The sequence below is a fragment of the Petaurus breviceps genome, unplaced genomic scaffold, assembly GCF_028583685.1.
Source record: "Petaurus breviceps papuanus isolate PSGF00001 unplaced genomic scaffold, PetGlider_PUasm1.0 688, whole genome shotgun sequence".
In the NCBI taxonomy this organism is placed as follows: domain Eukaryota; kingdom Metazoa; phylum Chordata; class Mammalia; order Diprotodontia; family Petauridae; genus Petaurus; species Petaurus breviceps.
Window position 1 is genome coordinate 29236624 of NW_027186457.1, and position 25612 is coordinate 29262235.

Genomic DNA, 25612 nt, shown 5'->3' on the forward strand with positions numbered 1-25612 from the left:
AAAGTGCTGTCCACAATGATACAGATGTGACTTTGATCCATAAAGTTACAAACAATATCTTAATAAATGCCACTCTAAGAAATACTGGAAATTCCCAAATCTCATGAATTAAAAAGCTTTGAAAATGTAGACACTTAGTAAAAGAGATCTAAATCATGTGAGAACAGAATATGGCACCTCTCATTCCTGTTAACCTGACTGGTACCAGAATTGTCCCAAGGATGCTTTCAGAAAGTCTACTGGAGATGAGTAGAGATCCTATATTTTGGTTCATCTGCAGAAAGAGGAGTATTTTATCCACTTGCACAATAATTGTCATAGTACTAAATATAAGAGCAGCATAACAACCTGTGTTAGGACCATAAGACGCTTGTTGGGCACAGGGGATAGAGCACTGGGCTGGGAGTCATGAGGACCAGCTTTGAGAACATGCTGACTGTGTGACCCTGGGCAAAACATTTAACCCCTGTCTGCCTCAGTTACTTTGACTATCAACTAGAGGATTTGACTTGGAATCTGAAATGCCTGGGTTCAAGTTAACTCTGACCATGAGCAAACCACTTAGACTCTGAGCCTCTGATTTTCCATCTGTAAAATAAGGATAACAAAACCTGTCATATTGATTTCATAAGATGATTGGGAGGTTCCATTTCCCAGCTTTCCAGGCCCTGCACTTGCAGCTCTAGCCTGTAACTCCCACCCCTACCCCCACCCCCATTACCTTGGGCTTTGGTTAAGGATCATTCACCTTATCTGTCCCAGTCTCAGACCCACCATTCTACTTCCTATAATCTTCATGCCATGACACCATGAGCTTACCTACTGCCCTTTTCCTCCCATCCTACACCCTTCTTACTTTAGCTCTGAGCATAGTAATTGAAGCAATACCACCATACTTAAAAAAGACATGATAATCATTTGACCTGTGAATTTATCCTGCCCCCTGGCTTCTCCGTCCAAAATCCTCTACCCTGGCCACTACTGCACTCTATATGATTTCTTCCCTTTTTCTAATGTTATCTCCTAGAGGGCAGAAACTGACTATTTACTTTATTTGTAAACACAGTATGTAACATGGAGCCTAGAATATAGAAAGTGTTTAATGAACATATTTTTCATTCATTCAATCAGTAAGGTAATGTATGTAAAGTTCTATGGTGGTGATATTCTCCTCACACTCAACCAACTTTCTTGAGTGCAGTGACTCCATCTGTCATTGTAGTTGTATCTCTAGAACCTAGCACATACAGTAGACACTTAATAATTACATGTTCCATGATGACTGCAGATATTTCACACTTGTTTATATGTTGACTCTAAAATCTTCCAAGACAGAGACTTATTTCTGTCTCTGTATTTCAAGAAATTAGCAAGGCGTTATACACATATTAGGTCCTTAGTACATTCTCACTGAACCGAACTGAGATGTGTTGAATGGAGTTGTGTTGAATTAAAGAGGTCAAACAGATGGCCATTTTTTTTTACAATATGACAGTGCACATAGCTTTTATTTTTTATTTTTTGGGAGGGCAATTTGGGATTAAGTGACTTGCCCAAGGTCACACGGCTAGTTTTTGTGTTAAGTGTCTGAGGCCGAATTTGAACTCAGGTCCTCCTTATTCCAGGGCCTGTGCTTTATTCACTGCACCACCTAGCCACCTCTGCACATAGCTTTTAGAAAGTAAGGAGAAGGACTGTGGAGGCCACTGTGGTGTGTGAGTATATTTCTGTCTGCCTGTCTGTCTGTCTCCCTGCCTATCTCCAAAGGACAAAATGTTGCAGCAAAAACTGAAAGTGAATGAAATATTTCAATTCACTACCAAATGGCAAAGAAAATGTGGTGGGACCCAAGCCAGGAAATATTCTTAGCTTGGATTTTTTTCAGGGCACTAAATTTATCCAGCTGGAACTCCTTTTTTAAAAAAGTAGCATCCCATTCAACCTTTGCAAATGAAAAATTTGCCTTTTAATGGGGAAATCAGCATTTTATCATAAAGATGGAACACAGTGTCTTTGGCTTAACTACTTTCCAAGGAAGACAGCTATTTTTAGGAACAGCGGTTTGGAAAGATACTGATGGTAACATATTTTTCAGGCGTGATAGACTGGAAGCATATGTACAGAAAGAATGAAGATCAAGGAAGAGTCCATTCCCAATAGAATAGATTCTCCATGGTGTAAAATGTCAGAGTGTGACAGTAATCTCATCTGCAGAGCCACAACCAGAAAGTTTCATGTCCAGGGCAAGCAGCTCTCAATTCAACTTTGAAAGATAAATAAATGAAGATGATTTAGGTTATGGAGATGGAGCAGTGGGAGATATCCTAGGGAAGTACCCTTCGGTGGGGTGGCAGAAATTCTAGAGCACTGGGATAGTGCTGGGCAGGATCACTTCTCAGCTCACCTTCCAGAATCTGGCTCCCAATAGAAGAAATACTCCATTTCATAGCTCATTATTTTATCTCATTATTCACAATAACTACCTCAGTTATTCAACACTATTGAAAGGTAACACATCCTATTCAAGCCCTCTAAAATTTCAGTACTCTAGGGAAAAACTTCAATCATCCCTCTCTAGTTATGGCTCTGAAGTCAAGTTCCTGGGAAAAGAACTACAAAATATACATGACCAAGGACTCTGAAAGACCAAGGATCCCTGATCATTTTTTAAAGAAACATTCAGTTGTATGCATATAGTTGTGGGGATGTATGGGGCAACACTGAATCTCAGGACACAAGATCTACTGGGAAAGACCAAAGGATGTTGTCCAACTGGGGAATGACAAACCCAAGATGGCACATTGTGGAGCCAAGTAGGGGAAGGACACAGAGCACTGCCTTCTGATAGCTTACTATGTTACCTAATTATTCTTGCTAAATTATTACTAAACTCAATTTCTTCTACCTCCTGGCAAAGTACAAAATTTGTGTTCACCCTTTAATTGTCAAAAACCTGGGGCAAAGCCCTTGTGTTCCTGCCCTAGTTTCAACTCTACTTTTCTGCCAGAATGAAACAAGTTAAGAGAAAAGAAGAGAAGTTTCCAAATAAATGACTGTAGTAATTAAAGTCATTATTTTAAAAATGGGCTTGCTTCTCCAAGCATAAATGAGTCAGCAGCAAGTAGAAGCAATGTGACTATGTGCCATGGGGCATTTCTCAAATTCTTGCTTACTGTAGGGAATGATGTGTCACTAATCAAAGCATATCCTGATCCTTAAGAGCCAGAGAAAATGGGAGAAGTCATGGAAGACAAAAATGCTTGCGGAACTCATTTCTGAGACCACGGAAAACTCTGTGATTGAGAGTGGCGGCAGGTTAATTAAGAACTCTGTTTCTGATGATGTTGGCACATTTTCAATTCCAATTGACACTGCTCACGACAAGCATAACTAATGTCTGTTGGATCATAGTGAGACTTTGTGAAAGGGAGGGTGAGAGCCATGTATCCTGTAAGGCAAAAAAAGGAATCAGAGCCTCCCCCGCCTTATCTCATCTTCCATGTCCTCTAATGTTATAGGTTCTAATCCCACTTTGGATTCTTAGAGTTTTGTGATGTTGGCCAAGTAACTTATTACTGGGCATTTGGTACCCCAACTGTAAAATGAAGGGGTTGGACAAAATGGTCTCTGGGGATTCCTCTAGCCTTAGATCTATGATCTGACTCTAATATCTTCTGAATGGGCAGGGTTCGGTAATGAATGTTCCTCATTCCACTCGGTGAAAACAATCCCTAAATGGGTCACAGGATTGAGGTGACAGTTTTCCACTGTTGAAGTGAGTACAGTCATTTCCCTGCCCTGCTCAGTAGGTTCCAGGGGCTCCCTATGGCCTCTGGGATCAAATCCAAATTCCTCTATTTGGCCTTTGAAACCCTCAAAATCTGGTTCCAGCTTATGCTTTGGATCATCTGCACAGGATGTCAAAGTGACTTTCAGAACTTTATCTTCCATCTCTGTTTTGGCACAGTGTCCCCCATGACTAGAAGGGACTCTCTCCTCTCCTCACTTCAACCTCTCAGGATCCCTAGTTCCTTTCAAGGCTGAGCTCAAACTCTACTTCCTATATAAGGTCTTTCCTGACCCTCCCCCCTCCATTGTTAATGCCATTTTTATTGCCTCCTCCATATTACATTTCCCTCCTTTTGTTTTCCTTTATGCATTTATTAGGTATTTCTTTATCTAGGCATGTGATGTTCTTCTCCTCCCTCCTCCCTGCCAGGGGAATTTAAACTTTTTTAGGATGGAGATTTTCGTTCTTATGCTTCACAAGTGCCTAGCATGTAGGTGCCATTGAATGAATGATTTTCAAAGGAATGAATGAATTAGTGAGTGAGTGAATGAATGAATGAATTGTGGTCCTCAAAAAGTTTTTTGGACCAGATTGAGAGATTTGGTGTGTTTTTCATGTCATGAAGTCAGACTCCCATCATTGCAAATTATGCCATTATACTTTGATGAAGGAGAGGTAATTCAGGTAAGGTATGCCCTGTATGCTTAAGGTTCTGTTTTCATTACTGAAGTCATCTTCTGAAAGGTTTTTGTGTTCACATTTGAATTAATCATTCATTTGATAGTTCATGCTTGGTTCAACCTTTTCTAAATTGGTGTATTGGTTACTGAACCAGTTACAACCTAAATTTAGGCTGACTCCAAATCTATCACTTTCTCTGCTGCACCATTATGCCTTGATAGTCTAATGCCTTCATTATATAGATGAGGAAACTGAGGCTCGGATACCGTAAGTGACTTGCCCACAGTCACATAGTTAGTAAATGGAAGATTCTAACTCAGTTCTTCCTGACTCCAGATCCAAAGCCCAACCTACTATGCAACCTATCTAATAATGACAATAATATTTTGGCTTTTATTATTATTACTATTAATACCTGGCATTTATATTGTGCTTTGTGGTCTACAAAGTTTTTTTTTTATTAATTTTCTCATCAATCTCGAGTTTGGAGTTAGAAATAAGCTCATTAGAGAACAAATTTAAAAAAAAAAAAAGGAAAGGAAAAGATTTTGCAAGATTTTAAACCAGAGAGTGACCACAAGGGCTCAACTGGGTCACGATATTTCTCCCTCTTCAATGTGTCTTTCAGCTTTACATATTCATAGGTATTTTATAAAGCTAATCAGATATGTATAGATAAAGTCCATCTGCCTATTAAAAACTCCAAATGATAATAATAATAGCTAATATTTACCAAGCTCTTGCTATATGTCAGACCCTCTGCTAAACTCTTTACAATTTATATGTAATACAAATTACAATCTCTTCCTTTGAGCCTTCACAACAACCCTGGGGCTAGCATTATCCCCACTTTTCAGATGAAGAAACTGAGGCACACAGAAGTAAAGTGGCATGCCCAGAGCTACACAGCATATAAGTTTCTGAGGTCAGATATGAGCTCAGGTCCTCCTGTTTCCAGGCCCATTATACTACCTAGCTGCCCCAATAATGAGGAAATTAACAGAGCCCATACAACCTAGTTCCCTTTCTAAGCACTGTCTGTTTAACTGATGTCTGTCTTCATTGGGCATTACAAAAAAACTAAAATTATATTTATTGCATTAAAAATGCTATATGTATTTCTTTTGATCCCAAGGCTAACTGAAGTTTAATTTTGTTCATTAAAACAAAATAAAATAAAACTTTCCAACTGTGGTCTGCTTGAGAACTGAGAAACCAATAGTTGCATAGCCAACCTAAGAAAGTATCCCGTGGGCTGGAATTGCAGCTGTTATTTTGAAAAGTCATTGAACTTTAAAGCTGGAAACAACCTTAAAGGTCATTTTCAATGTGACCTCCCAGCCTCCTCCATGCCATTGCTCAAAAACAATTGTGCAACCCAGTTTCTCTGCTCTGTTATTAAACCCCTGTGCTCTCCCGGGGAAGGGAAATGTCTGTTTTGGAGTCTTTTCTTGCCACTTGTTTAATGGGTGGGACGTAAGGAATCTTTTCTGCTCAAGTACTAGAGGTGAGTCTGAGATCTTTCTATTGATACCAGTCAGGTTAAGCAACCATTTCAAAAAACATTGTCTGACTTGCTTAATGGGGAAAAGGAGGACAGCTTGGTCAGAGTCTGAAGTTGGTGACAAAGACACAGTGGTCTCTTGGGCAGAAGATACATAGGATATGGCCTCAGAGAATCTGAGTTCAAATCCTGATCCTGACACCTACTCCCTGTAGTATCTGAGAGAACTTACTTTAATCTCCCTGGAATGAAATTCCTTCAGCTGTAAAATTTGAAGGCTTGAACTAGGAATTAGGAAAACCTGGCTTCAGCTCCCACCCCAGACCCTTGTCTTCTCTGGGATAATAACTCTCTGACCCTCAGTTCTTCAGATATAAAATGGAACTAATAATGTCACCTCTCTTACAGAGTCATGGGTCTAGAACTGTGCTTTTATGGATGTAGGGAACTTTCCATGGAGAAAGTCCCTATACTGGTACAAATTGCAACTTCTCAGAAAGTTATGATGTTAGAGAGCTGCCTGAGAAGACAAATGAAAGGGGAAGTGATTTACCCAAGGTCTGGCCCTCTAGCCACTGTGACTTGCTTCCTCCACTCAGGAACCGATGAGATAATGTAGGCAAAGCACTTGGAAAACATCAAAGAACTACAGAAGGCAATATTCCACAGTCACAGGAAATGAGGGTTCAAGTGTTGCCTCTGACCCATCATGCCTGATGACTGTAAGTCACTTATCATTGTTCTAGGTAAGTCTATATGAGTGTAGATTGCAGAGAAGATGTTAACTCACACTTACAGAATGCCCTTATATATCAAGAGGTCCCTATACCAATGACATAGAAAATCTGGTAGTCCCTAACCCTATAAAATGTCTAGTAGTTGTAGTAGTAGTAGTAGCATCAGCAGCAACAGAAGCAGTAGAAGCAGCAGTAGTAGTAGTAGTAGCAGCAGTAGTAACAGCAGCATCAATACTAATAGTAGTAGTAGCAGTAGTAGTAGTAGTAGTAGTGGTGGTGGTAGTAGTAGTAGTAATAGCAGCATCTGTAGTAATAGTAGCAGCATCAGTAGTAGTAACAGCAGCAGTAGTGGTAGTGGTAGTAGTAGTAGTAGTAGTAATAGCAGCATCAGTAGTAATAGTAGTAGTAGCAGCAGTAGTAGTAGTGGTAGTAGTAGTAGTAGTAGTTAGCAGTAGTAGTAACAGCAGCATCTGTAGTAATAGTAGCAGCAGCAGTAGCAGTAACAGCAGCAGTAGTGGTAGTGGTAGTAGTAGTAGTAGTAGTAGTAGTAGTAGTAGTAGTAGTAGTAGTAGTAGTTAGTAGTTAGTAGTAGTAACAGCAGCATCAGCAATAATAGAAGTAGCAGAAGCAGTAGTAATGATAGTAGCAGCAGTAACAATAATAGTATTGCTTCTATTTCACTTTTTGTCTGTTCAGTCATTTCAGTAAGGCCTGACTCTTCATGAGACTATTTGGGGTTTTCTTGGCAAAGGTACTGGAGTGGTTTGCCATCTCCTTCTAAATTAGGAAACTGAGGCAATTAGGGTTAAATTTCTTGCCCAAGGTCACACAGTAGCAAGTGTCTGAGGCCAGATTTGAACTCAGAAAGATGAGTCTTTCTGATGCTAAGTCCAGCACTCTATCCACCGTGCCGCCTAGCCATAAGGAACTGATATGATCCCTCCCAGCTGACAATCTCTGCTCCTCTGATCTCTACTTAACCAGGTAGGTGTTCATCACCTTCCCTGTGTCCAGCCCCTGAGTGATTCATTCCTGAACCTGAAACAGGACTCTCACATCCTTCTGGTTGGCTGCTCTGCAATTGCAGCGAGTGTTTTTGATGCTGGAAACAGTGATCAGCCCGAGCAGTTAATTATAATGATTTCTTGGGCACCAGGTAACAATATTTACCCCTTTTCAAGCTGTCTAATGACCCTGTTCATGACTCCACCAACGGCTGCTCAGAAGGAGGCCCACTGGGGAGAGATGTTCAATTTACCAGGAGAACTCCTGATTACAAGGCTCTGGCTCAGGTTAAGAGCATTCTTGGCTGAAGAGCTTCTTGGGAGCACAGAAAGCCAGACACCTGCAGATGCTGTCCTGCCAGTCATTTCCCTCAAGGACCAGCAGAGATGCACAGTGGGTTTGGACGAGGAACAGCACTTGAATGTCAGCTCTACTGCATGACCTTGAACTTCCTCAGTTATACTTGATGGCTTTCAAGACCCCTCCTAGCTCTAACTTGTCCAGCCTCTTCATTTTACAGATGGGGAAACTGAGGCCCAGAGAGGAGAAATGACTTTCCTGAGGTCAAACAAGGACCAAGTAGTGTATGACTGGGATTTCCACCCAGCTCTTCAGACTACAATTCAAGTACTCTCTGCCTTAACTCACTCAGTCCCAACATCCTGGTATTTGGGATGCTTGTTCAGGCTTGGAGATTGATTTGCTATCTCTACTGTCCATTCACCTGGATAGGTTTCTACCTCATTTATTTTTAATCCACTTCTGCCTAAAATTTGACACATCCAATTAAGTTCACAGTGTTCATTCTAGGAAGTTGTTTGACGGTTGGGGATTTAAGAGTAAATACTTGTCTCTGAGATGAATGCAGAAAGCAATGATTGGAAAGGAAGGAGGAGGCCAAAGAGTTCTCTTTCTGTTACTAGGGTCCACTGTCAGATCATAAACCACTCCCTGAAAATTTTTTCAAAATTTATCTCACTTCAAACTTCAATACCGCTAAAGAGAGTTTTGAGCATCTTCTCAGTTCAGTCAGGAGACATATCTGAGGGTTTTGAAGCATGAAGTGTTCAGAATTTGTGTGTGTGTGTGTGTGTGTGTGTGTGTGTGTGTGTTCTAACCCAGAGATTTTGTCAGTCTGGGGAACTTCCCATGTGGAAATTCTCTTCACCCAAAGAGATTGGCAACTTGTCTGTAACTCGTTGTCTTAAAAATAATTGACTGAGACCTCTTAAAGAACTTAGCTTAAAAAGGTCAAGGTCTCCCACTTTGTCCAGGACCATCTCCAGTCTTCCTGATCTAGATCTCGTCACTGGACCCAGATGGCTCCAGAGGAGAAAGTGAGGCTGGTGACTTTGCACAGCCCTGTCTCACTTAAATCCAATTCACCTGCATGTCATGGCATCACCTCCCTGATGTCATGGTCCTCTTCAAGCACAAATACAAACAACAACAACTGAGGCAGAAGTTGTGACTCCCTCAATGTCACACAACCCATATGGGTAAGAGACAGGACTTGAACCCAGATTTTTCTAATTCCAGTTCTGTCCCTATATCCACTACACCTCACAGTTACTTGATTGAGGCATCAATGCAAAATGCTTATTAGAAATGAAAACACATCAGTCCTTGTTAAATTAAGCAAATTTAATTCAGCAAACATTTATCAAATTTATATCATATGGAAAGAATGTAGTAGGTGCTGGTGATACCTGGCAATACCAGGACAACAGAGAAATAATCCCTGACCTCAAAGTACTTACATTCTCCCAGGAAGGGGCAGGAGAGGGTACAATCTGAACACAGAATGTACTCATTTGAAGCCTCTCCCTGCCTTCCTGGGACCTCAGAGAGGGCATGCAGCATGTTTTGTTCAATGGGGGGACAGAGAGAGTCCTTCTTTCCAGGATTCAATGCTCATTAGTGCTGGGATTTAGCAAATAAATACTTGTTGACTAACTGCAAGAATTACTGGGCTCAGGGATGTTTTGCTATTTTAACTTTTCCATCATCTTTCCCTAATTGCTTTCTCAATCCATCCTACTCAAGCCAGATCATGCTATTACAGAATCTGGAGATGTAGCTCATAAACTTCGCCCTTTGGAAATGTTCCTTGATGTTTTTCACTCAGCAGCCCAGATCACAAGATGGTCCCCAAGGCTCTCTAATTCTCAAGATCCAAGTCAGAGATTTTATAAAATGAATCCCACCAGCATTGCTGAGTAACCCTCCGGAGAGATGGCTCACTCACAGTAAATGTCCATTTTCATGCCTGGCCCAAGAAGGAACTGTGTGGGGTAAGACCCTAGAACATTGGGGGCAGCTGCTGAGGAGACTGACACCAGGGAAGGCAGGCAAGGAAGATCAGTTACTGTACAGAGGGGTACCTTCAAATTCTCCATGTCCTGGACAAAACTCCAGTGACTCCAGTCTAGTTATATAGCCCTTGACTGTATTAACCAACTGCATTGCTTATATTTAACTATAGACAAGAAAGTCAGAAGACAAAGAAGAGTTATTTTTACACTTCACAGATAGCAAAAAACATTAATTAGAGGGGGGGAAACACCATTTTGAATTATTGAGCTTTCCAATGGTCATCTCAACAAGAAAATAACAGTTGAATCTGGAAATGTTTCTCTTTCCATGTTTGAATACTTGAGATTTTCTACTACGAGCTAATATTTAAAGAAAAATTCTGGACTCAGCAAAACCTGGAAGCCTTTGGCCTAGTACTTTCTCCCCCCACCTTTATTTGAAATCCATTTGTATGCCAAGAGAAATAGAATCTGTGTGTTCCTGATTCATTTGTGCTTAAGTTGTCGAAATGTTAAGAGCTGTTTGAAATCAAAGAAGCCTTTGGATTCCCAACTCTTAGATATATTTTTTTTCATTCTTGGAATCAGGAAGCTGTGGTTTTGCCAAGAATAAATAATCTTAAGCCCTATTTAATCAAAAACTCAGAAGCGACAGGGTTCAAGTGGGTCACGATGCATTGTATACTTCTCTATCTCTTTGATGACTTTGAATTTCCTAAAACGCGAAGCTATCACATCAGCCTCAAATTTTTAACTTTCTACTAAAACGTTGAGTTCAAATGAAAATAAAGTGGTAAAGAAATAAAATAATCCTTAACTTGCTCCTTGCCAAAGTCCAGATGTGTACACAATGAGGAAACAGCAGCAAAGAAAGGCAGAAAGAGCACCCAACTTGGAGGCAGAAAGTAAAGTCAGCAAACATTTCTTACGTGCATACGATGGGTTAGGCGCTGTGCGAGTCCTTGGAATACTAATACAGACAAAAAAATCACTGACTTCAAGGAGCTCGTATACTAGTTGGGAAAAAGGAAACAAAAGAGGGAAGAGAGTGGAGGAGGCGTAGCAGAGCTAAGAGAGAAGTGAAGGATGGCTGGCCTGTCACCTTCCTCAGAATGGAGCTTGTGGGAAGAATTTCGGGAGGAGCTGAAGGCATGGGGGGGATCCTCCACTCACTAGCTGTGTCAGTCACTTAATTCCTGAGTCTTTGTTTGCTCATATTTTAAATGGGGATAACTAAAACCTCACTAGGTTGTTATGTGAAAACTGGTTTCTTTGTAAACTGCAAAGTAACTTATAAATGAAGTATGTGCAATCATTGTAAGTCATGGCCTAGGACCAGACTTCAGGATTTCTACAATCAAGGTGCAAGTTTGAGGGTTGTTCACTGACATTTGTTATAGTTTATGCCAACCTTGGGTTTTCCCTTGGAACAGAGATGTTTATGTCAAGGTCTCTACCAAAAAAGGTTGTGTCCTCTGTTCCCATTCAAAACACTCAGGTTAACAATTCATTGACTATAGGGCAGGCTTCATTAAGCCCAATAAAAACCCCAATCCCAAGCATATAAAATATAAAAAAAACCCTAACTTTCTTATTACAGTTGACTACCTCAAAAAGAACACTCTACCTAAAAAAAAAATAAAATACTTATGAGAGTTGAGAAACCTTTCCTTCTTTTAAGCATCAGATTCCCAGGGACTTGTTCACTTAAAATAGAGTCCTGATTAGGTCCTTCAAAGAGAGTCAAAGACTTTGGGGTCATTATAGAGTCAATCCCTTTCCTCTATTCACATAAAATCTGAATAACTCAGTGGTAGCAGAGGTCAAGGTCAAGGTTCACTTCTCCTTATTAAGGTTCTCTCCCTTGCTGTTCCTTGTCTAGGGATCCAACTCATCTCCAGATCTCCAGGAACTCCTTATTTTAAAAGGGTTTCTTCCCTTACCTCCAAGAGGTTTGATTTAGGACCAAACCTAGACATTAATCAAAAGCTCCTCCTTGGTGTAAGAAGCAGAATTCTTTCCCCAGAACTCCACCATTGCTGAGAGCTCTAACTCTTACAATTACTGGCTTGACAAAGGAACTCCTTACTATGCCACTCCTGGGGCCATTCAATTCCCTGAAGAGACCTGGAAGATATCTAGGCTTCTCTTCCAGGAAACCAAGAATGAGTCTCTACATGGTATCAGCACATCTCTGCTCTGATTCTCTCTCTCTGTCTCTCTGTCTGTCTTTACCTCTTTATGCGCGTCTGTCTGTCTCTGTTTTTTTTTTTCCCTCTCCCTTTTAAAGACAATCATAGGGCATGGCTCAGTATGTCATCACCAAATATAGTATTATTGGGAATCTTTCCACCATATCCAGGGAGATACCTTCAATGCCAAAACAAAGTCACCATCAGTGGGTGGCAACAAGAGTGATACCTTGGTATAGGCACCCTATAAGATAAATAGTCTTATAGGGTGTCATACCTGAAATGTAGCCTGAGGCCTATTTTAATTTTTTTCAGATAATTCTTTATTGTTCATCTATTTTTCTCTTTCTCTCTACCAATAAATAAAATATCTAGAAAATAAATCCCTCAATTCATATCTACATGGTCCAGCAAAACAAATTCCCACATTAGCTATGTCCAAAAATACATGTTCCTTTTTGCCTCTCCTCTCACAGGGTGTGAGTGGACTATTTCATCTTCGTTCTTTTGGGTTTATGGTTTAGCATTGTTTTGATCAGAGTTTTAAAGTCTTTTAGTGTTTTTTTTTCTCTAAAATATTATCGTTGTATAAATTATTCCTATACTACAATAGGTATTCTACAACATCAAACCGTACCAATTGGTTTAGCCATTCCCCAGTAAAAGGGCAGTACCCTATCCTCCATTCTGGGCTAACATGAAAAGAGTCACCATAAATATTTTTATATGTACAAATAGCTCTTTGTCCTTCTTTCTGGGGTATAGGCATCGTAGTATTTGATCTGGACCAAAAAGGTGTGCAGAGTTTGTTAACTTCCTAGGCATAGTTCCAAATCAATTTCCAGAATGGCAGGACCAGTTCACAGGCCCACCCACAGTGAACTTGAGTACCTATTTTTCCTCTGACATTTGTCATGTCTCAGTCTGAGGGCTGTGAGGTGGAACTTCAATATATTTTATTTTTCATTTCTCTAATTATTAGTGATTTAGAAAATTTTTCATATGATGTAGCTTGGATTTCTTGCTTTGAAAATTGTTTATATCCTTCAACTACTTATCTATTGGGAAATGGGGAGCCTGAGACTTTAAAGGTTAGCAGAGTTTGTAGAGTCAAATGTTTTGTGCCCATTAGCCGGCAGAGACGGAAACTCCCCTGGGGATATTAACAACTTCCAGCTGTGGAAGATACAAGAAAGAGGGATAACAGACTCGGGGGAATTGTTATTTTCCAGAGAAGTTCTCCTCACTTAAAAGATATTCTGATTGCAGATTTCAGATAGGGAACAGCTAAAGACAGGGACATTTATAAGGATCTGGGAAGATGAAGAGGGGGGAAGAGAGAAAGACGTTAACGATGGATTTGTTGTCAGCAGAACAAGGAGGGAATTTAGGGACAAGCAAGAGGTCATATGTGGTCATGGAATGGGAATGGAGTGGGATGTCAGCCTCCAGAGATGAATCTCAAGCCAAATTTAGCTCTAATAGTCTGGGAGTGAGTAAATAAGCTTAGAGGAAAAGCAGAGTTTGAAGGGCCAGCAGGGCCACTACTTTCTCCCCTCACCTTCTAATCTCTGGGTAAATTTTAAGAAATTAACATTTGGACAGATTTGACACAGGTCTGTTTCATGGGTCAAAAAACAAACAGAAACGAGTCAAATCAGAAGGAAAAAAAAGTGTGCCAGTCAGAGGGTGGAAATGAAGAAGGGAACAGATGGACAGTCTGTGTGTGGTGTTATTACCCATGAGCTATTAAATGAGGCAGAGTCACAACTACCACTGGGACAGGCACAGATATTTGAGTGGGACATGCTTCCTGCCTATGATGTCCTCCCTTGCTAGTGGGCAAAGTTTCTCCTTATACTAACTGCTATATCCACACTTTACCTCCCAAATTTTTGGTGGCATGCTACATTGAGACCTGAAGTCTCTATTCCCAGGATCCCTTCATTGTTTAAGCCCTAACCCAGTGTCCTCCTAGGGACTGGGCCATCCCTCCGACCCTGCCAACATAACTATACCTATTTCAAGATCATAGCTTAAACAGCTTTCTCCATTCCCCCATGCTCAACTGAATTTGCCCCAGATCCTGTTATGACTCAAAATGTCACTGACCAAAGTAATACCTCTGGTGTGCTATGTGACTTTTATATGCAGAAAACCATAATATAATGAATAGTGTTGGAATCATGGGTATTAAAAGCTGGGGTCAAATCAAGACCTTGACAAGTTTAAAATTATCTGGGCCTCAGTTTCCTTATTCATGAAAGTACTAGCTTTCTCTCTGAGGTCACTTAACAAGCTAATCTACCAGTTTATGAGTTAGCTATTTAAAGACAATGAAAATAACCACATAGAAGGAGTAAATATATATGGAAGGGAATCTGCTCCTGTGAAAGAAATAACTGCCCTAGAGACCAAGGGTCCACTGAAGATTTGAGTTATTGACATATTCACATAGACTGAAAGTCAAAGTCACAGCAAGAAGAGAGGAGTATCTTATTCATTCTGATTTACTTGAACCCTATCTCTTCTGAAGCTCTGAGAAATTACTTGTACTTTGAAAAAATGCATTCTCTCTAATTCTTACCATCAAAGGCTCCCCAAGAGTAGTTGTGACTGAAAAATTCATCACACAACCTGGAGATGAGCCTCTCCAGTGTAGTCAAGCTATCTGTTGGATGATCAGAAGCATAGTCCATTACTGAGGTTGTGTTCAAATCTGTAATACTGCTTTTGAATTCAAATGATCTGAGTTCAAATTCTACCTCTAATATTACCACATGTGTGACCTTGGACAAGTAACTAAGCATCCTTGTTTCTTTATTTGTAAAATAAAGGGATTTGGCTAAATGATGTCCAAGGTCTCTTCCTGTATTAAATCAATGAATTTTAAACCTTGCCAGCTCAGTAGGACGTAGAAGGGTCCCTTTGGGCACAAAGTTACCTCCACACTAAGTTTGACAGATATAGGAAAAACAACATTTTAAAAAGTCTCCATGTCATTCCTTCCACCCGCTCTTCTGTCCCAGAAGCTCACACAACCATGACACTTCTGTAGTTTTTGGAAACTCAGAAAGAACCAGAACCAAACGTCCATTCTTTAACAACCAGGATACATGCTTATCAAGGGAAGTGGAAATGCCTCGTTCTCTGGAGACAGTTAAGAAAGCGGTAGTGACAGCTATCATTCTCTTGGGGTTTGGCCATTGTCATGCCTGGAGGCACTGTTACTGCTGCTGAGAGCAGTGATGGAACCAGGGCTCAGAAAGAGAATTAAGGCACTGTTGGCAGGAACATCTAGCCTGTTTGCCTCCTGTATGAGGCCTATACCTTGTTTGGCGTATAGGGGGTGATCAATAAATGTTCTGTGAAAGAATGAATGAATTCCCCAAGTACTTTGTTCCTATCTATTCCAGGGTGCATTTCACAATCTACCTGGTATTTCACTTACTGGCATAATTTTTCTCTCCTAGACCATGAGCTTTTATAAGCACATCTCTTTAAATCCCCTTCCATGCCTAACATGGTACTTTGCACATAGTAGGTGCTCTATGGCTGTTTTATAAAAGAATGAATTAACTACCAGAACACAATGGCCTATACTTCTGTTATGATACCCAAGAGACCACCTTTTGTTTAGAATACAGACATTAATGTACAAATAACCCTGCCACATCCCCCACTAAATTCACAGCTTATAGTCTTTAGGAGCTACTTGGGCAGAGAGGAGAAATTAAAAGGTGATCCATTTAAGCATCCTCATTTTAAAGATGATGAATCAGAGTCCTATAGACACTAAGTATAGTCCCTTTTTTTGGACCAGGTTTTCAATTTCATTGGTATCCAGAACTCCCAAGGAGAAAACTTCTTCTACCAAGGCAGGCTCTATAATGTATTATCTCAGAAAGTTCCCTCAGCACTGACTGAGTGGTGAAGAGATCTGTCCATGTTTAAACAGCCATGACATGTCCAAGGTAGGACTCAAATGAAGGTCTTCCTAACTCTGCGGTCAACTCTATCCATTATGCCACACTCCCTCAAAAATCCTTACTTCTAGTGACCTAAAATCACACAAGTTGCGAGTGCCAGAGACAGCATTAAAAACCTGGTTCTCAGGCTTCAGAGAGGGCACCCAACTAATACCTCCTGCAGCTGAGAAAACCCCAGTGTTTGGAATGAAGCTCCCCTGTCTGGTGGCAGAGTCCTACTGTGGAAAAAGCCCCAAAGTCAATTAATTGAGTGGCAAAAAGAGCAGGCAAAGGAAGAAAACCAAGTAAAGCAATCCAACATTAGACTCCTATTATGGGGACAAAAAGGATCAAAGCATGGAACAGGAGGATGACAGTGGGAGGAAGACAGTGAAGTCAGAATTGCACCAAAAACTTCCAAGAAAAATACGAGCTGCACAGGGGACCTTAGAAGCAGATAAGAGAAGTAGAGAAAAAATTGGGAAGAGAAATTAGAACAATGCAAGAAAATTATGAAATGGGAGTTGACATTCTGACTGAGGAAAATATCACCTTAAAAAATAGACTAACTCAAATGGCAAAAGAGGCTCAAAAAGGCAATGAGTAGAAGAATGCCTTAAAAAGCCGAATTTGCCAGATGGAAAAAGAATCTCAAAAGCTCCCTGAGGAGAATCATTCCTTCAGAATTAGACTGGAGCAAATGGAAGGTAATGGCTTTATTGGCTTTATGAGAAATCAAGATGCTGTTAAACAGATCCAAACAAATGAAAGAATAGAAGGCAATGTGAAATATCTCATGGGAAAAACCACTGACCTGGAAAATAGATCCAGGAAAGATAATTTAAAAATTATTGGACTACCTGAAATCTATGATCAAAGAAAGAACCTAGAAATCATCCTCCAAGAAATTCTCAAGGAAAACTGCCCTGATATTTTAGAACCAGAGGGCAAAATAGAGGTTGAAAGAATCCACTGATCACCTCCTGAAAAAGATCCCAAAAAGAAAACTCCTAGGAATATTATAGCCAGGTTCCAAAATTCCCAAATGAAGGAGAGAATATTACAAGCAGCCAGGAAGAAAAAAAAATTGAATATTATGGAAACACAATCAGGATAATCCAGGATCTGGCAGTTTTTACACTGAGTGATCGAAGGGCTTGGAATATGATATTCCAGAGGGCAAAGGAGCTGGGATTAAAACCAAGAATAACCTACCCAGCCAAACTGAGTATCATGTTTCAGGGGAAAATATGGTCATTCAGGGGAATGGAGGACTTTCAAGCATTCTTGATGAAAAATCCAGAGTTGAATAGAAAATTTGACATTCAGATACAAGAAGCAAGAGAAGCATGAGAAGGTAAACAGGGAAAAGAATTCATAAGGAACTTATCAAAGTTGAACTATTAACATTACTACATGGAAAAAAGATAATTTCAACTAATGAAACTTTTCTCAGTATGAAAATAGTTGAAGGGAATATATATATATATATATACATATATATGTATATACATATATATATAATGTCCATATCAGAGGGTATACGGGCGAATGGATACGTGAATGTGTGTATATATGTTTAAAGGTATAAATAGATAGAGGGCACAGGACCAATTTAATAGTAAGGGATGGTACTTAAAAGGTGAAATTAAGAGGTGAGAGAGGAATATAATGAGAGGAGATGGGGAGAGATAGAATGGGGTAAACTATCTCCAATTGGCAGAGGCAAGGGAAAATGATTACAATGGAGAGGAAGAATAGGAAGGCAAAAGGGTATGGGTCAACCTTATTCTCATTGAATTTGGCTCAGGGAGGGAATGAAATACAAACTAAATAGGGTATCTCATCCTACAGGAGAGTGGGGGGGAAGGGGATGAGAGGGGGGATGATGGAAAGGAGGGCAGGCTGAGGGGGAGGGAAGTTGGAAGAACCCACTTTTAAAAGGGACAGGATCAAAGTAGAGAATAGAACAAGTGGGAGGTGGGATAGGAGGAAGGGAAATATAGTCAGTCTTTTACAATATATCTACTACGTTAATGTTTTGTATTAGTTACACACGTACAACCTGTACCGAATTGCTTATCTTCCCAGTAAGGGTGGGTGACAAGGGAGGAAGGGAATAAATCTGAAATTCAAAGTTTTAAAATCAAATGTTTACATATATATATATACTATTATTAATACTATTTTATATATTTATATATAATTGGAAAATAAGATATACAGGCATTGGGGCATAGAGATCCACCATGCCCTACTGGAAAAGTCAAAGGGGGGATGGGAGAAGATATGGGAGAGAGCAGATTGGAGGAGGGGATATCCTGTGGGACTGCTATTTTGGGGCGGTGGGTAGGGGAAAATCGGGGAGAAAATTTGGAACTCAAAATGTGGCGGAAATGAATGATGTAAATCAGAAGTTAATAAAGCATTTGAAAAATGAAAAGAAAATAACCTGGTCCTCCCATACCAAAGGCAGCACTCTTTTCACTACACCATGCGCCCCTAGGGAGGCTCCCTGAAGGCAGGTATCATGTGTTACTCTTCTCTGTTTTCTTTCTATGAAGCCTGGCATAGAGCTTTGCCCATAGTAAATGCTCAATGAAGGAATGAATAAATGATATTTTTGCCTAAACCCTTCTCCATCCCCTCTCACTACTGGTCTTCTTGCCTTTCAGTTCAATTTTATTTACCCAGGAGTTGTTAAGTATCTACTATGAACCCTCCGGCACTAAGCTAGAGGTGGGCACAAAGACAAAAACGGAACCATCCGTGCTACGAACAAGTTTTGCCCCTATGGATTAGGTGTTTGTTCTACATAGACCAGTCAACGGGTGTGACCTTGGATCTCAGTTTTCTTAATTGTTCAATTGTGCATGTGTGTGTACATGTTTCTTTGTGCATGAATGTGATGCCAAATTATATGTTTATATGTGTGATGTGTGTTGTGTTACAATATATCTATACATGTGCATGAGTGAAATGTGTGTATATATCTTGTATGTATGCATTGTGTTGTGCATGGGAGTATGTAGGCACATATGTACAAATGTGTGAATGTATATGTCAATGAGCATTCACAAATTCCTTTTCCCCCTCTCCCTAAATTTGATGATTTCTAAAGCCTACAGTGTCTTCACCAGGGGTCTTTATTTCAAACTGTCACCTCTGTGGAATATGGCTTTTTAGCATAATTATGTAAAGCACCAGGCACTTCATGCACATGCAAGTGAGTAATAAATAATATGGAGATTCTGACAGTTTCTTATTACAGTAACACCTCATTGATCCAGCATCTTTGCAGAAGGAGTTCCACATGAGAGAATATCCACAATGCTGAAATTTACCCCTTAAAACTTCAAAACTTTTTCAAAATCCTTTTTTAATGGAAATATATTTTTTTAATGTTTGGCATTTTTTTCTTCTCTTTCTAGAGGTGGTGCAGGGAATAGAGCATTACGACTGGAGTCAGGAAGATCTGTCAGTCTCAAATACTTACTAACTGTGTGACCCTGGGCAAGTCACTTAACCTCTGTCTGCCTGTTTGCCCAACTCTAGATTAATAATTGTATCCTACCTCTCAAGGTTGCTATAAGGATCTAATGAGATAATACTTGTAAATTGCTTAGCACAGTATTTAGTGTATAGCAGGTGTTTAATAAATGCTTGTTTCCTTCCTTCTCTTCACCAAATATTGGCAGTGTGAAGAACTCCAGGTGTGTGAATTCCCTCCACCAAGGTAGATCAAGACCTGTCTACACCTGCAGAGAAGCCTTCAGAGGTGCCTAGTAGTGCAGTTCACCTATACAGAGTCACAGATCTCGAAAATGCTAATTAGGGACAGCTTTAAAACCCAAAGGATCCCAACTGTAAACCCAAGACGCTATCCATCAAGGAGCCACTCACTCTACTGAGTTCCTCTTGATGGCACGGGGTGATCATAGTGAATTTGTTCTTTCAACGAACATTGACGAATGACGTCCTGGGAAGAAATACATGAATATACACTTTGCAAATGCAAACGCACCTGCCCCCACACTAAAGGGGAAGGAGGTTCAAGGTAAGCTTCTAGCTGATAATTCTTCTCTTCCTCATTTATAGATGTCACTTCTTAGAGTTTCTGCTAGTCCTTGCTTCACTTCTTTGCTGGTTTTAAACTGAAGTTAGTAGTGATCAAGGAGGCCAGAAGCACCAACATAACCAAGCTTGTTCAATCAATTTTGCATGAGTCAAGCCACCATCACCTGCCCCGCTCCCTAGTCTTGCTCTGTGATAGAGCAAAATGCATCAGACTCTGCATCAAGGGAGATCTGGATTCTAGTCCCACCTCTCCCCCTTATTAGATGTAAGACCAAGGCTAAACCACTTAACCTTTCTGAACCTTCATTTACTCATCTGCAAAATGGGGATTATCATAGCTAGTATTGCAAGGGTGGCAAAGACAAACTGAAAATTATACTCACCAGTCCCTAGGAACCGAATTCGTGGCAGTAACTTAAAGGGTTTTCTCTTTCATCCTTTCCATTTCCTCATCTGTAAAAAGGGGATGATCACAGCTAGCATTTATTTACTTACCCAGGGTCACACAACTATTGGGTGTCAGAAACCAGATTTAAACTGTCACCTAACTGGCCCATAGGACATATTGTCAAACTTAAATAGAGAGGATCCATGAAGGTGGCATATTGACTTTGAAAATCACAAATTAACATTATCTATGTTGGATTGTATCTTCATTTATTTTGCTAATCCTCTCCTAATCACATTTTAATATAATTTGGTCCCAAAGCAGCACAATTCTGCTTTAGGATCTACCTTATAGGATTCTTATGGAGACGAAATGAGATTAAATGTGTTAAGTACTTTATAGACCTTCCATCCCATAAATACTTGCTTGTACAAATAGTCCATCATACCTTGCAATTTAAGGAAATGTTGCTGTGTTTGACAAAACCCTTTATTTCAAGTCAGGAAAATCCTGCCCTGAAGTCCCAACAATAAAATAAACATGTAAAGATAAAGTTTATCTCTTGAGTTTCTACATGTTTGGAAATATCCTCTACATATTCTCCAAAAGGTCCCATTCAGCATCAGATCATCAACCAGAGTACAAAGAGACTTCAGAGGCCAACAAGACCAATCCCTTTATTTTATAGATGAGGAAACTGTAGTGCCAAGAGTCAAATGGATTGACCCAAAGTCACACATACAGTAAACAGGTAGTAGAATAAATAGGTTTAAATTGAGGTCTTCTAACTCCAGTTCCTAGGTGATTGACATGCATTGAATGAATACATGCATGAATGGATGAAAAAGCATTTATTAAATATTCATTATGGGCAAAGCACTCTTCTAAGTGCTGTGTGTATAAGTAGAAAAAGCAAGGCAGTTTCTACTCTCATTTGGGAGAGGCAATGTGAAAAAAATTCAGAAGAATTGAGGTTCAAGGCCAGCAATTCCAAAGATTCCACAGATGACCATATTACAAAGTCCATCACTTCCTTAAAACATGTTTTGCCAAGGTCCTAGAGTCCTAGGCTACATGCCTCACAAGCAGGGCCTTGGTCAGTCCAAAGAGCTCAATGTGAAATTGAGAAACAAATAAGAAGAGATCACCTTGTTTCTCCTTATCAGTCCAGACTCTGGAGAGTACCAGGGGGAGACTGGTAAGTGCACATGAGAGTTACTGCTCAGCAGAGGAGTTGAAACCATGGACAGAGAATCTCTGTTCATGGAAATGGAGCTATAAATAGGTGTGTAACTACGCTGTTGGCATAACAATTCTGGAGTCTGGGGTTTGGGGTAAGAAAGAGTGGTCTTGAAAGCTGAGAAGAGGGAAGAGACCACCCTCATGGGTGGAGACTTGAATATTATGAGGAGATCCTGCTGGCATGGCACACCAGTGGCCAGTATGGGACTGGAGAAGAAGACTTGTGAATGCTAACTGGAAACCTCTTATTCTTACTTACTATTCTTTGTTACTCAGAACTCATTGCAGAATAGCTGCAAGTGTTGTATGTTCCTTACAAATGTTGGTGCTCTGGGTCAAAGGTCTAGTCCAGGAGTGGGGAACCTGCAGCCTTGAGGACACATGCGGCTCTCTAGGTCCTCAAGGATAGCCTTTTGACCGAATCCAAACTTCACGAACAAATCCCCTTAATAAAAGGATTTGTTCTGTAAAACTTAGATGCAGTCGAAAGGCCACACCCAGGACCTAGAAGGCCACATGTGGCCTTGAGACTGCAGGTTCCCCACCCCTGGTCCAGTCATTCTGTACTATTTATGCCTCTGAAGTCACATATTTTGCAATAAAATACAACAAGGGATAACCCAGTTGTACTTTCCATGCTCTCTCCTCAAGCAGTAGTATACACACACACACACAGATATATATGTATATATAGACACACAGATATATATCGGTGTCTATATATGCACATATATGCACAATGCATATATATACATTTGCACATGCATGTCCATGCATATGTATACACACATGTGTGTATATAAACACATATATGTGTTTATGTGTATATCTGAGGTGTTTCAGTAAATGTTCCCCCTTCCAGAGGCATTGCCATAATAACATCCCTGAAAGAGATGAGGCCAAGTCAAAGATCATGATGGAAATATCAAAGTATATTTGAAATTACTTTTTCACTGGTACTATGGGCTCTTTCTGAGCTTTCAATGCCATTGCCTGTGTGCACCAGTCAGGATGTCTATACCATACTAGGATGCATGCAGTGACTTGTAGAATGCCAAGTCCTGAAGATGCTTAAAAGATCTATTAGCAGAGTCCCCTTGTTTCACAGGTCAGGAAACGGTCCCAAGAATGTGAAGTGACTTGACCAGTATCTCAGAGGCTTATAATCATACAATGTTAGAACAAGAAAAGACTAGATTCTGTCTAGTCCAACACAATTTTTTTTTTGACAGACAGTGAAGTTAAAGCTGAGAGAGAAAAAATTGAATGGCTTATTCCGTTACATAGCCCATATGCAAAAGAGGTGGGATTTTGTTACACAGGTCTTCTGACTTCCTATCCATGCCTTTGAATGAAAGCAGATCTTCATGGAGAAAGCCCAAGCTTCTGAACCCAGGAACCTTGGGAATGGCAATGATTCCAGGACAATGCCCTGAGTGATCTGGGGTATCTACCCTTGTAGAGATGCACCCTGAAGACAGCTCCTGCAAGCCCTGCAGCCAGAGCCACCAAAGACAAAGTAAAAAAAATCCTGGTTGCCAAAGTCTTGGAACTGTCATGGTTCAACATCAAAAATCAAGATTATTTTATCAGTAGAAATGGTATTAAAGAAAAAAACATTACAATCGACTTTTACATTGTTATTATTATTAACTACGTATTATATATAAGTCCTATGTTATATATTAATTATATATTATTAAATTGCAATTTATTATTGTTGTTATTACCATTTTATTATTAAGCATTTAATAAATGTTTTGTTCCTTCATTCAAGTGAAAAATCCAGACTGTCATGTAGTATGACATCAACTGCCCAGATGTTTCCAGATGTATGATGTTGAATAGACAAACACTCAGATGATTGATGCCTTCCTATTTCATTGGGCTGTTTCAATCCTGTGTTTAGATTCCAGGCCAGGAAAAGTCTGTTTCTCTCTCCAGCTACAATAATGGCCAAGTACAATTAGACCTTGGAAAAATAAGTTAAGTCACGCAGGAATGATGAAAGCATGCATATGCTACAATCAATGCATAGCAACTGTTTAGAGTCATTCAAAACCCCAACTCAATACTATCTGACTTTATATGATGTTCAATAGCTTTCAAAGCCCTTTTTTGGTAATTTTAATCCCTTAACCCATGTGGCAACCCTGTGAGATAGGGACTATTAAGTCAAATATCCCCATTTTACAGATAAGGAACCTGAAGGCCAAGGTCACATATTAGTTTCAGAGGTAGGATTTGGACTCAAGACTTCCTGTACAGCATTCTGTCTACTATGTTGTGCTGTCCCTTTTCTCACAGTAAGACCCAGAAATCACAGATTTAAGAGTTGGAACTCTCAGAGCAGTCTCAACATGGGACAAATGAGGAATCTGAAATCCAGAAGGATGAAGTAATTTGTTTAAGGTCACCCAGATTATAAATGGCTTACCTGGGACTTGATCTCAGGTTTTCCTGATGCCAAATGCAGGACTCTATCTACTTTACCATTCTGCTCCTGCCACATTGAGATGGTTGAATCACAGATCTAGATCCAGAAGGCACTGTGGGGAACATGGAACTCAGCTCAAATATCACTCCTAAAGGAAGCCTTTCCTGCCCCACCCCCAGAAGATAGGTCCTTCACTAACAAATTACCTGCATTTATTTTGTGTGTGTGTTTTTTATGCATATATGTTGTCTCCCCTCAGAGTTGCATGTAGACTATTTTTTTAATCTTTGTATTCCTTGCATAATACCTGAAATATATTAGAATAGAGATAGGAATAAGGACCAGACCTATGGTTTCATTTGTATACAAAACTCCCAGATGAAAAAAAAAATTCTTTTACTGATATAGGTCAGCACATTTTCTGCAACTAAGAGACTACCTCTCATGAGAAAATCTTTTACCTAGCAGTTGGAACGTGTAACCTATTTTAATGAATTTCTCAACACCATTTCTGTCTATCTTGCTTTGCAACCTCCTGAGTACTTACAAAAAAGCTTGGGGGGGCAGGGTCAAGATCTCATTCAATCACTATAAAGATTTTAATAATACTAAAATAATAATAATAAAAAATACAAGCAATTTAGCCAATGAAATGGGATTCTCTCTGGATGTGGATTCATGAGTGCACAGTGTTGTGATCAGTTGGAAAAATAGCCTGAACAATGATAAATCTAATGGAAGACAAAGGAAAACTCAGTGATGACAAAAAGGCTCAAATGCACCAAAAATACATATAGCAGGACTTTTTTGTAGCAGCAGAGATCTGTAAACAAATTGGATGCCCAACAAATGAGGAAGTGCTAATTATGGCACAAGAACAAAACAGAATACTCTTGTGCTATAAGAAACAATGAAGATAGAGAAGTACAGAAAGACATACCAGAATTTATATTTAAAAAATTATATAAAATGAAATAATTAGATCCAGAAGAGAAAAGAAAACATATACAATGACTATGACAATGAAAAAAAATGGAAAGAAAAACAATACAATGAAATTGAGCCAAATGTGGTGGTGCATGCCTATAATCCCACTATCAAGGAGACTGAAGATCTTTTGAGTTTGGGAATTCTGAGCCACAATGGACTGATTAGGTGTCTGAGCTAAGTTCAGCATTAATATAGTAAGATTTCAGGAGGCAATGGGAGGTACCAGGATGCTAAAAGACTAGTTTGGAAACAAAGAAGTTCTAAGTCTCCATGCTTATCATTACAG

The 25612-nt window shown here is 39.8% G+C and overlaps 1 long non-coding RNA gene across 2 annotated transcripts in view; it reads right to left on the minus strand.

The window, feature by feature from the left end:
* The window catches only part of LOC138174296 (uncharacterized), a 40969-nt gene extending 16286 nt beyond the window's left edge, over nt 1–24683 (minus strand). The window contains exons 1-4 of one of the 2 annotated variants that reach the window (XR_011171669.1): nt 24543–24683; nt 24337–24448; nt 20653–20722; nt 20096–20171 (exon numbers count right to left, since the gene is read on the minus strand). This is a non-coding gene — a long non-coding RNA (uncharacterized lncRNA). Of the gene's footprint in view, nt 1–20095; nt 20172–20652; nt 20723–24336; nt 24463–24542 lie in introns of those variants that run through there. The other variant, XR_011171668.1, reaches the window with a different exon arrangement.
* Nucleotides 24684–25612: the final 929 nt, after the last annotated feature.